This window comes from Chelonoidis abingdonii, chromosome 5, assembly GCF_003597395.2.
Source record: "Chelonoidis abingdonii isolate Lonesome George chromosome 5, CheloAbing_2.0, whole genome shotgun sequence".
Lineage (NCBI taxonomy): Eukaryota > Metazoa > Chordata > Testudines > Testudinidae > Chelonoidis > Chelonoidis abingdonii.
In genome coordinates this window covers 130,848,660-130,862,506 of record NC_133773.1, presented here as the reverse complement: position 1 = coordinate 130,862,506, position 13,847 = coordinate 130,848,660, and positions in this window count along the sequence as shown.

Sequence of the window (13,847 nt, the reverse complement as noted above, 5' to 3'; positions counted from 1 at the left end):
GGGCACCAGAAGGACCCTTCTTGGGCCTTGAGCTACTCTTTTCTTTAGCAGAGTGAGAGAATTTCTCTCAGAGTTAGGACCCAGCCAGGGTGATATGGATCTACCTGCCTGAAAGGGGCAGTGTTCCTTTCAACCCCTGACCTCACAAGTTGTACTAGTTGAAGAAGATGATGTCTCAGAGATATGTCTCTCAGATCTACAAGCTCCAGGAAAACTTTAAAGGGTCTAAAGAACTGACTATTGGTATCTCTAGTAAAAACCAATTTGTCTTGCTTTTGGTGTTCTCTTTGAGAACTTGCAAATGGCACATTGTCTCAAGAATGTGCCCCTCACTAAGGCACAACAAACACCAGAAGTACCATCATGCAGGGACATTACTGCCTCACAAGGACAGTTTTTAAACCTACAGACTTGTGTTCTGTAACAAGAACTCAATCTGCTACCAGTAAAGTCTCGCCAAAATTACTAACTAAAAAAGGAAACACTATCAAACACACTGTGACTAAAGACTAATTAGTAATTAAGTGACTATCAAAAGCTATTTACTACTATTTACACAAGAAAAGGAGATTGCACAGTGAACAAAGAAACTCAGACACTGCTTAGGTTCCGACTCCTAGGAACAAGCAATAAGAAGTAACTAAAGGAAGTTTGAGGTTACCTTGCCCTCTGTTTCCTTGGGTGGGAGACACATGGACACTCAGGGTATAACACTATAAACAGGTTTATCCAGAAATTATTCTGCTTAAGGACATACTGTACGTTATCACAGATTTTAACTCCAGATTTCTTCACCAATTATACATACCGTATAGCACAACATTAAACATAATCTTTATAATGAATAAGTTTAAGATATTTATAGTGCCATAACTGTTACCCCGTATTTTCAGAACCCAAACCAGTGGTAATTAACTGATTTTGGTTTTTTTAGAGGGCATTGGGAATAAATTAAATGGGGACACAGCTTTTTTGATTAACATAACATCTATCCTTCATAAAAGTGGATGGATTTTAAACTTTGTATTTGAGACAAATTTAAGATCTTAGAACTCTAACCAGGATATACTGTTCCTTAAAAGAAAGGAAAAAGCCTCTAAAAACAAGCACACAAAGAGATAATTGCCTATTTTAATATAACTAAGGGGCATATTAATTATTTTACTGTAATAGGGATTATAAAAATACTATTCTATGCATTTTAATGCTACCATCACTGCAGCAGACCAGTATTTTCCCATGTTGCTCTGCATTGTTGTTTCAACCTCAAGACAGATGAAAAATACTGAATCTTAGCCAAAAGCTGAATACACCATTATCCCCTTTTGCACAGCTGCATACACATATCGTAGTCTAGAGTGGTGTTTTCTATCATTTTGTTTATGGCTACAAAAAATATCCTAAAGGCACAGACAACCTGGAATTTTGCTCAAAGATGCATGAAACTAAATTCCTTTTCAAGACATAACTACTTTATAATGCCACATTACCATACTTGTAGTTAATAACAGATGGCTGAACTCTAAAATATTGTTAGTTTTTGTTCTCTGCTCATTCCAGTTAGTTTAGCCAGCCCCTGAAATTGTTAATCTTCAATTTTAATTTTTTTCAAACAAGATAAGTGAATAAAATGGACATTAATTCAAGCTAAATTTGTAATGTAATTCATAGTTTTCTGCATAAATATCTACATAATGTCATAATATTACCATAATGGAATTAACGATCTACTACTGTGCTCACTACAGTATTGGTCAGTATCAAAGTAAGCAAGTACAAGCAGCTGACAACTTTGATATCTCAAAATCTGTTATTTTGCACATTCTAAAGAATAGTGATGACATTTTGAAGGAGTACAAGATCAGCACAAGTGGAGGCTGCAAGCATCAATGTGAATGCAAGGAGATGGACACTGTGGATGCCCTGTGACTCCAGTTTCAGCATAAGCTAGGCTGAAGTGGCCCTCACTCTAGGTCTATGCTGAAAAAGAGAGGGACTCTTAGCTAGCAGCAGAGCAGGGGAAGAAGTTCAACCCTTCAGACATTGACTCAGTCAGTGGGAAGTCCAACACCACATGGTTCAACATATGGAATGCAGCAAGAAACAAGATTCTGATCTTCTGATAGAGGCTGAATGGAAGGCGGAAATCCTACCCAACATTCTAGATGAGTTTCATCTATGTGACATCTTCAGTGTTGACAAGACTGCTCGCATATACTGGTGCTTTCTGGACAGAGGCCTTGGTATGCTGAGGTGAAGACTTTGCAGGAGGCAAAAAAGTTATGTACCACATTTACATTGTTGTTGTGTGCAAAAATGGATGGGACATGAGAGATGGCCTCTTATGGTTATCTGAAAGAGTGAGAGCCCTCACTGTTTCCCTACAGAACACTCAAAACTGCTTGTGATCTACAGGAACTCGGATAATGCCTGGGTGACTAGTCATTGTTTCAAGAATGGCAGAAGATTTGTACCAGGAAGTTGCACTTAGGAGACTGTCATACATGCCTGTTGATTGACAATTGTCCAGTCCATTCAATGCAGAATTGTTGCACAGTTGGTTGAATTTTGCGCCTCCCAACACAACATCACTCATACAGCCGACAGACAAGGGTGTCATTAAAAACTTCAAAGACAACTACTGTGCTCATTTGAATGTCTATATCATTGCCTCTCTCAATGCTGATGCACACCTTTGAGTGCTGGATGTTGCAAAAACCACAATATTCCTTGATGCACTTCATCTTGCTAAGGAATCTTGAGGAACTCTTCTCTGCCCAACTGTTAACTGCTTCAGAAAGAGAGGGTTTATTCTACCATAGACAGTGCTGGGCTGATGAACATCAATGTACTGGCCAACATTGCTATTTCTGATAATCTGACAGCAGAGGATGTGAGGTCATTGTGAAGACAGTAGGTGAGTTCACTGACGTAGAAATCTGAGAGTGTCACGGCTGATCACTCCCACATGCAGATTGGGATTCCTCAGCTGATGCACTAAGTTCCTTTGCTTCAAGAAGAGTTTCATGCCGTGGACATTTCCTACAAGATATGCCAGAATTGTGGCTTTGAAATTGGCTACAAAGCTTTGTGCAAAATTGATAGGGATTTACAGCTGAAGGTGCTTTGCTCACTGTAAGGACAACTGTAGTATATCATTGCGTAACTGTAGTACTAAAATATATATAATTTATATATAAGCAATTAAATCATTGTGATTAATCATGTGATTAAAAAATCATCATGTTAACAATATTTAATAGAATATTTAAATATTTTTGGATGTTTTCTACATTTTCAAATATATTGATTTCAATTACAAACAGAATACAAAGTGTACAGGGCTCACCTTTTATTTGATTTCAAATATTTGCACTGTAAAAAACAAAATAGTATTTTTCAATTCACTTAATATAAATACTGTAGTGCACTCTCTTTATCATGAAAGTTAAACTCACAAATGTAGAATTATATACAAAATGCCTACATTCAAAAATAAAATATAAAACTGTAGAGCCTACAAGTCTAATCAGTCCAACTTCTTGTGCAGCCAATCACTCGGACAAGCAAGTTTGTTTACATTTGCAGAAGACAATGCTGCCTGCTCTAATGTTTTACATTGTTTTGTTCTTGAGTGCAATTACGTAACAAACCCTACATTTGTAAGTTGCACTTTCATGATAAAGCGATTGCACCACAGTCAGTAGCGTAGCTGGGGGCCAGCAGCCGCTCTCCCACTGAGCACAAGTGGCGCCTTTTCAATTTCTTGGTGCCTTTTTAATTTTTACTCACCGGGCAGCAACATTTCGGCGGCGGGTCCTTCACTCACTCCCAGTGCAGGGGCAGGTCCTTCAGCGCCGCCAAACAAAGACTCGGAGCGCCGCCCCGTCAGTAAAAGCACCACTAGGTGAGTAAAACCACCACAGCAAGTGGTGCTTTTTTTGGTGATCGTTCCCCCTGTTCGTTCCACCTGGCTATGCCCCGACTACAGTATTTGTATGAGGTGAATTGAAAAATACTATTTATTTTGTCTGTCATTTTTACAATGCAAATATTTGTAATAAAAAGTAATATAAACTGAGCACTGTACATGTTGTATTCTGTGTTGTAATTGAAATCTACATTTTAAAATGTAGAAAGACATCCAAAAATATTTAATACATTTCAATTGGTATTCTATTGTTTAACAGTATGATTAATTTTTTAATCATGATTAATTTTTTGGGTTAATCGTGTGAGTTAACTACAATTAATCAACAGCCCTAATACACACACACCCTTTTTGTTTTACACATGTATCATGTAAGCAACTGACTGGGAGGGGGCAGAGTCTGAATGTGAACAGAATTTACCATAGTTCAGCAATTACACAGGGTAATCTTATAGTGGGGGAAGGGATAACTCAATGGTTTGAGCATTGGCTTGCTAAACCTAAACTTGTGAGTTCAATCCTTGAGAGGGCCATTTAGGGAACTGGGGTAAAAATCTGTCTGAGGATTGATCCTGCTTTGAGCAGGGGAGGTTGGACTAGATGACCTCCTGAGATCCCTTCCGACCCTGATATTCTATTAAAGGAAACAAATGATTATATGTTTGGATTTTTCATGTTTATTTTTTAATACTGTATCTTACAAAAATGAAATACATAAATGTATTTCAAGGCCATGCTTCTAATACTATAGTACATTGTTGTTCCACACTGATACATCTATATATACACACAAATATGGGGGTTTTTCACTTATTGGCAACTTTTGAGTAATGGCAACATTTTGCTGGGAAGCAAGATGTTGCTAATAACTGGCATCCACTGTATTGTATCGGCTTGGATTACTGTTAAATTGTCAAAGGCCATTGTATTTTACTGATGAAGATGGACGAAAGCTACAATGAGATAAAGAGAAGATGTACAATCATTTTTAACTGTTATACGCAAAGTCCTTATTCTTTCTAAGTACTAATACTATGCCATAGAAGTGTAAACTCTCTTTTATAGGAGTCTTAAACACTTTAATATCAATGAAGTAATCTTCATACCACTCATGTGAGGTTCATTTTTATTTCATTTTATTTATTTATTTATTTTTTTACAGATGGGTAAACTGATGTAAGATATCAAATTTGGTGTAACTTGTATGGCATTCCATGTAAATTCTTTAATGAGCTAATTTGAGTATTTTCCAATAATTTGTATATACCCATAAATTTTAGTTTAAAAAATGTTGACTTTAGGATAGTGAAAGGCATAGGCTTGACAGTCCTGGTGAACGAAGTCCTCAGTTTATCTACAGGGCGGTAGCAGGCCAAGTTTCCCCCCCACGCTCTTATTGGCATGTCTTACCCTGAGCTTGGAGAGTGGTGAAGGTCTCCTTCTAGGAGAAACAGGGCTAAACTCCATCTTCTTGGTCCATACTGTCCTTAAGTGTCTTTGCAGAATCGGCTAATTAGCTCGGAGCTTATGGTGAGTTTGTGATATAGGAGCTGGAAATGAGAGTCACTCAACTCATCTCATAGAGAGACCACTAAACATCCTTTAGATAAGGACAACTTTAATCCCTAATGAGCTGGGCTAGATTCAAACTGGTGAAAGACTGTGTAGCTCATTAGAAATGTCATGAGGCAACCAGTTTCCATAAAAAATGTCAAATATTAGGGGGTTTAGTGTATATTAAATGTGGCAAATCCCAGATCCTGTTTCTAGCCGCTTGACTGTACTCATGTGCTACATTTTTTATGTTAAAAATATGTAGGCTGTTTCATTTTACATGAGAGAATGAGACAGGGCCTGTAACAATTACAAATATGTATTCCATTTAACAAATTTTTGCTCCAATTAACAAGAAAAAAAAAGGAGTTATTTGTATGCCTGTATAAGAAATAAGAAGGCATGTGGCACAATCATGTGACCCCTAGTGTAATGGTTCTTGGTCCACTAAGTACTGGTTTTACTCATGTACTTAGATTTTAAATATTTTATGGATTTTTATTACATATTATCAAACACTTATGACATACTTAAGTTTACACATGAATAGTTCAATGGAAGTCAGAAAAATTGACTTGGTTATCATATGTCCATCAGCAGGGGTATTTGGGCACATTTAAAAGTAATTAATAATGCATGCAGTATGGACTAAAATATTACCCGCTTCAGTACCCATCCTTGATCAAAACTCTTTAAACAAACTACAAAATTCCCATGCCCCACAGACAACACATCCCCTTCTCAAGATTAAACAGATTGATCTTGCACATCATGTTGAAGGTAGTCACTCTCATGCTTTGGTAAACCACAAAAGGAGGAAAATTCCAAAGCAATTACTAATATATTTACAATTTATATTTATATCTGTATGAAAAAAATTTAGTACCTGCAAACTGACCACCACTAGTCTATACAAAAATGTTTTACTGTTACCCTTGTCATCCTCTCTCCCTATTTTATTTAACACTCATTGCCTGCGCTCTTAAACTCAAGTCTCAACCCTTCAAACACTGATGACATATTTAAGTTTACACATCAGTAGTTCAATGGAAGTCAGTGGGAATATTCGTCTACATCTAGTTCAGCATAAGTAAGGTGCATTGATTTAAATCACCCGTTTTATTTGTGATTTAAATCAGCAATTTCAGTCATATTTTATATTTGTATTTTTCAGTTATTTTCCTAAAGAAAGGTTGATTCTAATTGGTTGGTAACCATTAAAACATGGTTATAATTAAATATAAACCTCACACTAAATACGGTGCTTCTTTTTGCCAGCTAGGAGGATACACTATATCTGTACACCTTTATTTAATCAATTATATAGCTTAACTTAACTCAGATTCTTAAAATTTTTATATTTTTAATTATGTTAGAAAATTGTGAATGATTCCAATCTTATTTATAAGATGATTACTTTTTTCACTTCCAATTTATGTAATGCTGTATTTGGATAGAAATTCAAAGTCAATTTAAAATGCCCAAAACAGCACCTTTATTTTATTAAATAGAAATTTTAAATATGCTAGATACATAAGTAAAACAGTTTATCAAAACATGTTTTGGATTTAAAATTAACTGACCTATTAAACAAAGGAAGTATTAACAGTAGTTAGTGAATTGAACTGATTGCTTCTGATCACTATGTCCTTCAGGATTTTAGAACTGGTAGATCTCATCCTCTGACAATCTTTTTATTCATAGTTTGGAAGAGGAAACCAGGCTTTCTGCTTTTTCAACTCTCAATTGCTTTAACTTCCAATGACTGACATTGAACTGAACTAAACGAATAAACTGCAAAAGTAGTAGCCTGCAGATGAGGCTACTACTGTCAAAAACTCATTAGGGCACGTCAACAAACTCTGGCTCCAGGTGCTCAGCCAATGACCCAAGTCACTGAATTGGTAGAACTTTCTTTAACACTTGGCAGCAAACATAAAATTAGTAGTATATTAAAATTAAATACCAAAAATAGATAATAAGTTTGAGCCTTAACATAGGTTCACAACACTGGTATTCACAAGAAAAATATCTTACTGCTACATGTAGTATGTTAATATTCTTAATCATGTCAATATTATCCTCTTTAGTAGAGATTCTTCTATATTATACAGTACAAGAGAAAACCAGACTCAAAGGAAAGCACTGGTTCCCACAGTGAAATAATTCTGTTTATTGTCAGGGTTTACCAACAAAAGAGCCTCCAGTTGTTCATGTTCAAACACCTGTATTCAGTGGATTACATCAAAATTTCCATTCAGATATCTATAGAATATGATTATGGGTTACTTGAAACAATATTGCATCCATTTAAGTGGTCTCCGATATACTTTTGCAGCTGAAGGCTAAAAGAGATATTAACATTAAACAATTGGTTCAAATTACAGAAGGAAACTTAAGTAAAACCTACCACACTTTGTTTTCACTTCTGAGGGTAGGCTGGCTTTTATTCCAATACATGTATTTTCTGGTTGTCCCTTCTGATTTAATTGAGAATATCAGATCACTCTATTTTACTTAAACAGTTTTTATGTCAATGATTGACAATCTGCTGCAAAAATCTATCCGTTGCCACAAAACTATGCTCCAAAATTTAAACTTTCCCTTAAGATATAATTAGGTTTCTAACCTTAAAGTCAAGAATGTTAACTATTTTGCTGCTGATCCTTTAAGCAACATATACAGCTAATGTACTTATTCCTCTGAGGCTAATTCAAGTCCCTTATCTGAAACCTTAAAACCTTCAGTAACTTTGGGCCAGGCTCCATCAGAGACCACCTCTCTATTCATGACCAGTGAAGACAGCAGCACTCTGAGACAACGTAGCTAGCGGTACTCAGGCCAAAGGTTGAAAGAGCCCAAGGTATGACGTTCTTGGTCAATGATCTTGTCTATGGAAGGGCTGACTAGAAGAGATAAGAATGAGCCCAAGCCAAAACTGGTTTCAGAGCATATAGAATACTGACTGTTTTGCAGAAATCTACCTGAAATAAAGACAAGGAGGAAGAGAGGAAGAGAAGCTGCCTAACCTAAGAGAAAAGAGCAGAGACTACTAAATGTTAATTACTGTATTAGTTGCTCAGGCGTTAGTGTGATCTGTGTCCCAGAAATACCTCAGATAGAATCAGATCCATGACTATCATGGCCCACTACGAGCAGGCCAGGCCTCAGAGTTAAGATGTGGGCTGAAGCCAGGTGGCTGTGCTCAGGGAGCAGCCAGGGCTCTGAGATATCAGTGAGAGGTTACTGTCCAACAGGAGAACCAGATTGCATAGACCAGGATGCAGGTAGGTTCAGCAGCTGGGTGTCAGTCTGGGGAAAGGCAGGAGATGAGCAGACAAGGTGCCCGGACAGGCAAGTAGGTAGTGGGCAGACCAAGCAACAGGCTTGGCTAGACAGGGTTCAGGCATGGCAGAAGACTGGCTTGGGTGAGCAGGAGTTGGTCCCAAAGGAGGGTGGGGCCTGGACAGCAATAGGCCTAAGGCTAGCTGCTCAAACAAGGAGTGTGGCAAAACCAAAAAGCTTTATTATACCAAGATGTGCCAAATCAGCAGTATGCTGCTGGTCAGCTGATCCTGCTGAGTCAACACATGTAGACCCTGTTTATAGGGTGTAAACTGTAGTTTAGAGATTTGAGCTTGCACATGGTGGCACAAAGTGTAACCTGGTGGACCCAGGTTTGAAATCTATAGCACCTTACCATTTTGGTTCAGTCCATTATAGATAGTGGTCCATCTTGGGAATTCATATCTAGGTTTAGTCTCTAATCATCTGTGGCAGCTAGTGTCTTCATTTACACCTATGCAAAGTACATCTAGAATACAACTATTCTGAGCTGGTTAGATATTACACCCATTTTGCACACGTATGAATTACCACACAAGCTGCAAGAAAACAGAGAAATAGACGTGTGTTATTTTGATTTGGGGTTTTAGTTCCAGCTCATCTCTAGTAATTTCTCTCTTTTTTAATAAAACAATGATACACTTAAATGGACAGGATCAGAACAGAGATTTAAAAATAGAAATGTTTACCAGAACTGAAAGCTTTCAGGGAGAGGGATAGTTCAGTGGTTTGAGCATTGGTCTGCTACACCCAGAGTTGTGAGTTCAATTCTTGAGGGAGCCACTTAGGGACCTGGGACAAAATCAGTACTTGGCCCTGCTAGTGAAGGCAGGAGGCTGAACTCAATGACCTTTCAAGGTTCCTTCCAGTTCTAGGATATCTCCATTTAATTTTATAATGAAGCAACCATTTATCTGAAAGAATGTTATATGACAAGTCTGTCCACAGACAAATTATTTTTCCTGGTAGGTGAGATCGTTTATGAAACTTCAGGTTGTTTTCTGTGCAGACTATGAGCAACAGTCTTAAACTAAGGAGTGGGCCTCTTTTCGAACCCTGTGTCTATTTCTGAGAGCAGTAATGAAGGAACTTTGACTTTACAAAGTGCCTTGGCCTTTCAAGTCATTTCTAGAATGTTTAAAGGCACTTGGGGTTCCAACCTCAATCAGGTATCCCATGCAGATACTGGCACCTTTTAGGAATATCTGTTTTGTTCTTATGGTCAAATCCCTTTAAGAGATTACCATCCTCAATACATCAATTGGGTGACTTTGGTTTCGAAAGGACAAAATTGTATTTCTAGATTAGCTGAAAACTAAAGCTCTTGTTGAAGAAGGAAGTGAAATCAGACCTTTGATACAGAGCCTGACCTATAAGACAATCTACAGGCATAAAATTAATAGACAGCATACAACTTGGAACTGACTCAGAAATTCACCCCTGTACCGACAACTAGCACAAGCCCTATACACTACTTAAATACCCTTTAGACATAGTTCTGAGAGCTTAAGTAGTACATCTGTACCTCTTCCATAGAGCAGGTGACTGTCAATCTCAGAGAGCACTTTCTGACAGAGCACACACAGAGACTTCAATCTGGCAAACATTTACATGTGTTTAATTTAAGTGCGCGAGTAGTCTCACTCAGGCCATACATAAGGACTGTTGCCAATATATGACTGACATACGCAAACACTCATTATTACAGGTGGGGCTGGTTGCACTGCCTATTATTAAAGTCACCCTACACTTCCCAATATAAGATCCTGTTTTCAGTTGCTTAAAATTTTGCCAAACTTTAACTGTTAGGCTGTAATTTTCTATGCCATTTGTCTGTCAGGCTGATTTTCCCCCCCTGAAATCTTCAGCCAAAAAAGAGTTGAGCTATTTCCATGAATGAGGCTATAGAAAAATACATTGTTTTGCAACACTGAAAAATTCTGGCTACCTTTTCTTTGAGACCTTCTACCACCCCCATGATTGAAATCTGGTAGAGTGGGCAGTTACTCCAGAAGGAGGCTGAACATTAGCAGTCTCGTAACAATTTAGAATACACCCGTAAATCCATTTTGAAAGTTTAACAAGGAAATTGAGGATCCGTTTGATCTGTTCACAGAGGAAAAACTGTCTCAGAGATTTTCTAAGTGGTCTCATTCTATCCAGATTGAAGACTAGCATTCTTCTCCTACCCAGAGCATGAAGGGCATATTCTTCCCTGGATTGGTGTGGGTTAGGGAAAAACAGTGAGAAAATGTATGACCCAGTTAACGAAGAAATCAGATGATATTTTACATAGAAACTTGTGATGTGGTTGTAACAGTACACCTTTTCCTTTAAAAGGACTGTAAAGGGGGAATCTGCCATTAACACCTCTAATTCTCCAACCATTTTGGCAGAAGTGATGGTCACCAAGAATGCCATTTTCATAGATAAGTGCAGCAAAGAACATTTAATTTATGGTTTAAATTGAGGCTTGTTCGTGAGGCAATTAAGGACCAACGTTCAAAATCTAAATTGAAGTAGGTCTTTTATTTGTGGAAATAGCTTAAATCAGTCCTTCAATGAACCTTGGCCCTGTGAGGTAAGCAAACTCTGAAAATCCCTCCAGAGGTATATGGAGGGCTGAGATTGCTGCCAGATGAACTTTGACAGAAGGCCTTGTCTTCTTACTTCCAACAGGTAATCAAGAACAGGTAGGTGAAAACTCTGGTGCCCAAACCAGTGATGAAATCTCCTCTACCTTTGAAGAGGATGAGTTCTAGTAGAGACCTTTCTGCTGTTTAATATAACTTCTTGTACCTCTGTTGAGCAGGAAACTTCTATCTCCAACAAACATTAAGGAGCAAAGCTCTGAGTTGAAGCAAACTCAGGTTGGGATGAAGAATCTGGCCAGACTACAGGATAACAGATGACAAGCAGCTGGGCATAGTAATGGCAGGAGCAAAGCATGACAAATCAGGTAAGGATACCATACTTGTCTTGGTCAAGTTGGTGCATTTAAAAAGACCCCAGTTTTATCCTGCTTGATCTTGTTCAATACTTTCAGAAGCAGTGTCATCAGAATACAAGCTAGAGGTGGCAAAGAAGTGAGAATGATATTGATGACCCAAAGCCCTTCTACAGCAGAATTTCCTGCACTTTCTGCTAACAGCTATTGCAAAGAAGTCCACCTCTGGGAACTTCCAGGTTAGGAAACTATGAACTCTTATCAGATCATGATCACTTTCACCCAAGCTGTCTTCCACTTGGAAATTCTCAACCAGTTACTCCCTATTTGTCAAAATCAAATCTAGAACAGCCTCTCGCCTAGAAATTTTTAAGGTCAGGCTTGACAAAGCCCTGGCTAGGATGATTTATTTGGGAATTGGACCTGCTTTGAGCAGGAGGTTGGAATAGATGACCTCCTGAGGTCCCTTCCAAACCTGATATTTCATGAGTTTGTCTCCAACACAGTCCAATAACTTGTTGGATATTCCAGTCATATGTTTTTCCCCAAGTCTCTGTGATGCCAACTATGTCATAGTTATTAACTAGCATTTCTAGTTCTTCCTGCTTAGTCCCCATACTTCTCACATTTGTATCAGATATCTAAGATACTGGGATACTGAAGCAGGCTCCTTATTAAGAGAACTTAAACTTCTCTTCTTGGGAATCTTCCTGGTACCCTTTGAAGTCTAATTCCACAAAGATCTGGGCAAGTGCAGTATCGAGATTGATGGGTCAATGTGGTCACTTGGAGGCCAATGTATGGGGCGTACTTTGGCCTTGATCTACAGCTGGGCGAAAGGATCACTCTATCCCAATAAGCCTAAGCCCAATATCCCTTTTTTCCTCCCTCTAGCTCTGCTTTTAAAGGCTGAGACGACGCTGCATGCTTCCCCCAGACAGTGAATGCAGTGAAAATGTCATCACTGACCAGGATGAACTTTTTTTGGTGAGAGACACAACAGAAGTTGGAAGAATAAAAGGTATTACCTCACCCAATGTCTCTCTCTAATACCCTGGGATTGACACAGCTACACTGCATACAGGATAGATTCCTGGCAGACGAGGCAGCGCTTGAGTCCAGGGGATCCTGGCATACCATGGCAATGATGAGGTTGTCCCCTGAGGAGAGCCCCTCCAGGAAGGGGAGTGGTGGGAGAAGGGTTAATAAAATACCTTTAAACAAAAAAGTAAAGAAACTATAAAATATATAACATTAAAAGAGGGAAGTTAAATAACTGCACTAAACTAAAACTGAAGAACCCTAATGCTAAGCTACAAGCAATGCTAGAAACTGGCATGCCACCTCAGGTGGAGATAGTTGAGAAGGAGCTGGGGTGGCTTGTCCACACAGCTCTCTATACCCTTGTTACAGAGCATGAGGAGGTCTACAGTTCATGTGTTGGCCGAAAAATTCCAATCAAAACCATATTGAAGTATGAGCATCTGAAAGGGAGCACTCATAGGGGTGATACTTGAACAACTGAGTTTTCTGAGGTCAGCAACTAAAACGTGGGCTTCAAGAAGTTTCGTATTATTTGATGGGGTTTTTTCCTCCCTGTTCAGTGTTTCAAAAAAGTTAATATTCTAAAATATTGTAGAATATAATAAAACTTTTCAATATTTAGACTTTGATAGTCCAACCTTTTCTAATTGATTTAAGAAGTTACATTCCCTTAACTAATAGAGTAGGTTATCAGACAAACTGGCTGCTGGGATACGGGCTCTGGGTATGGATATAGTCCTATTCCTTTTTGAAAGGGATAACAAATACCACTCTGCCAAATTTAGAATCAATATTTAAAAAAAAATACATGGTTAATTAGCCTTGTTATACAGTTCATCCATGTCCACCAATTTTATACAGATCATAACAAAACACAGACACATACAACATACACAGGTAAATACAAAGAAATCAGAATTAAACATCAATTTTAATCTTAAATGCATCCATTTCTAAATGGTCAGTGAGAATAATGGTTGAATCTTTTTAACAGTAAAGCCAGCCATTTTCTGGAAACATATTGCC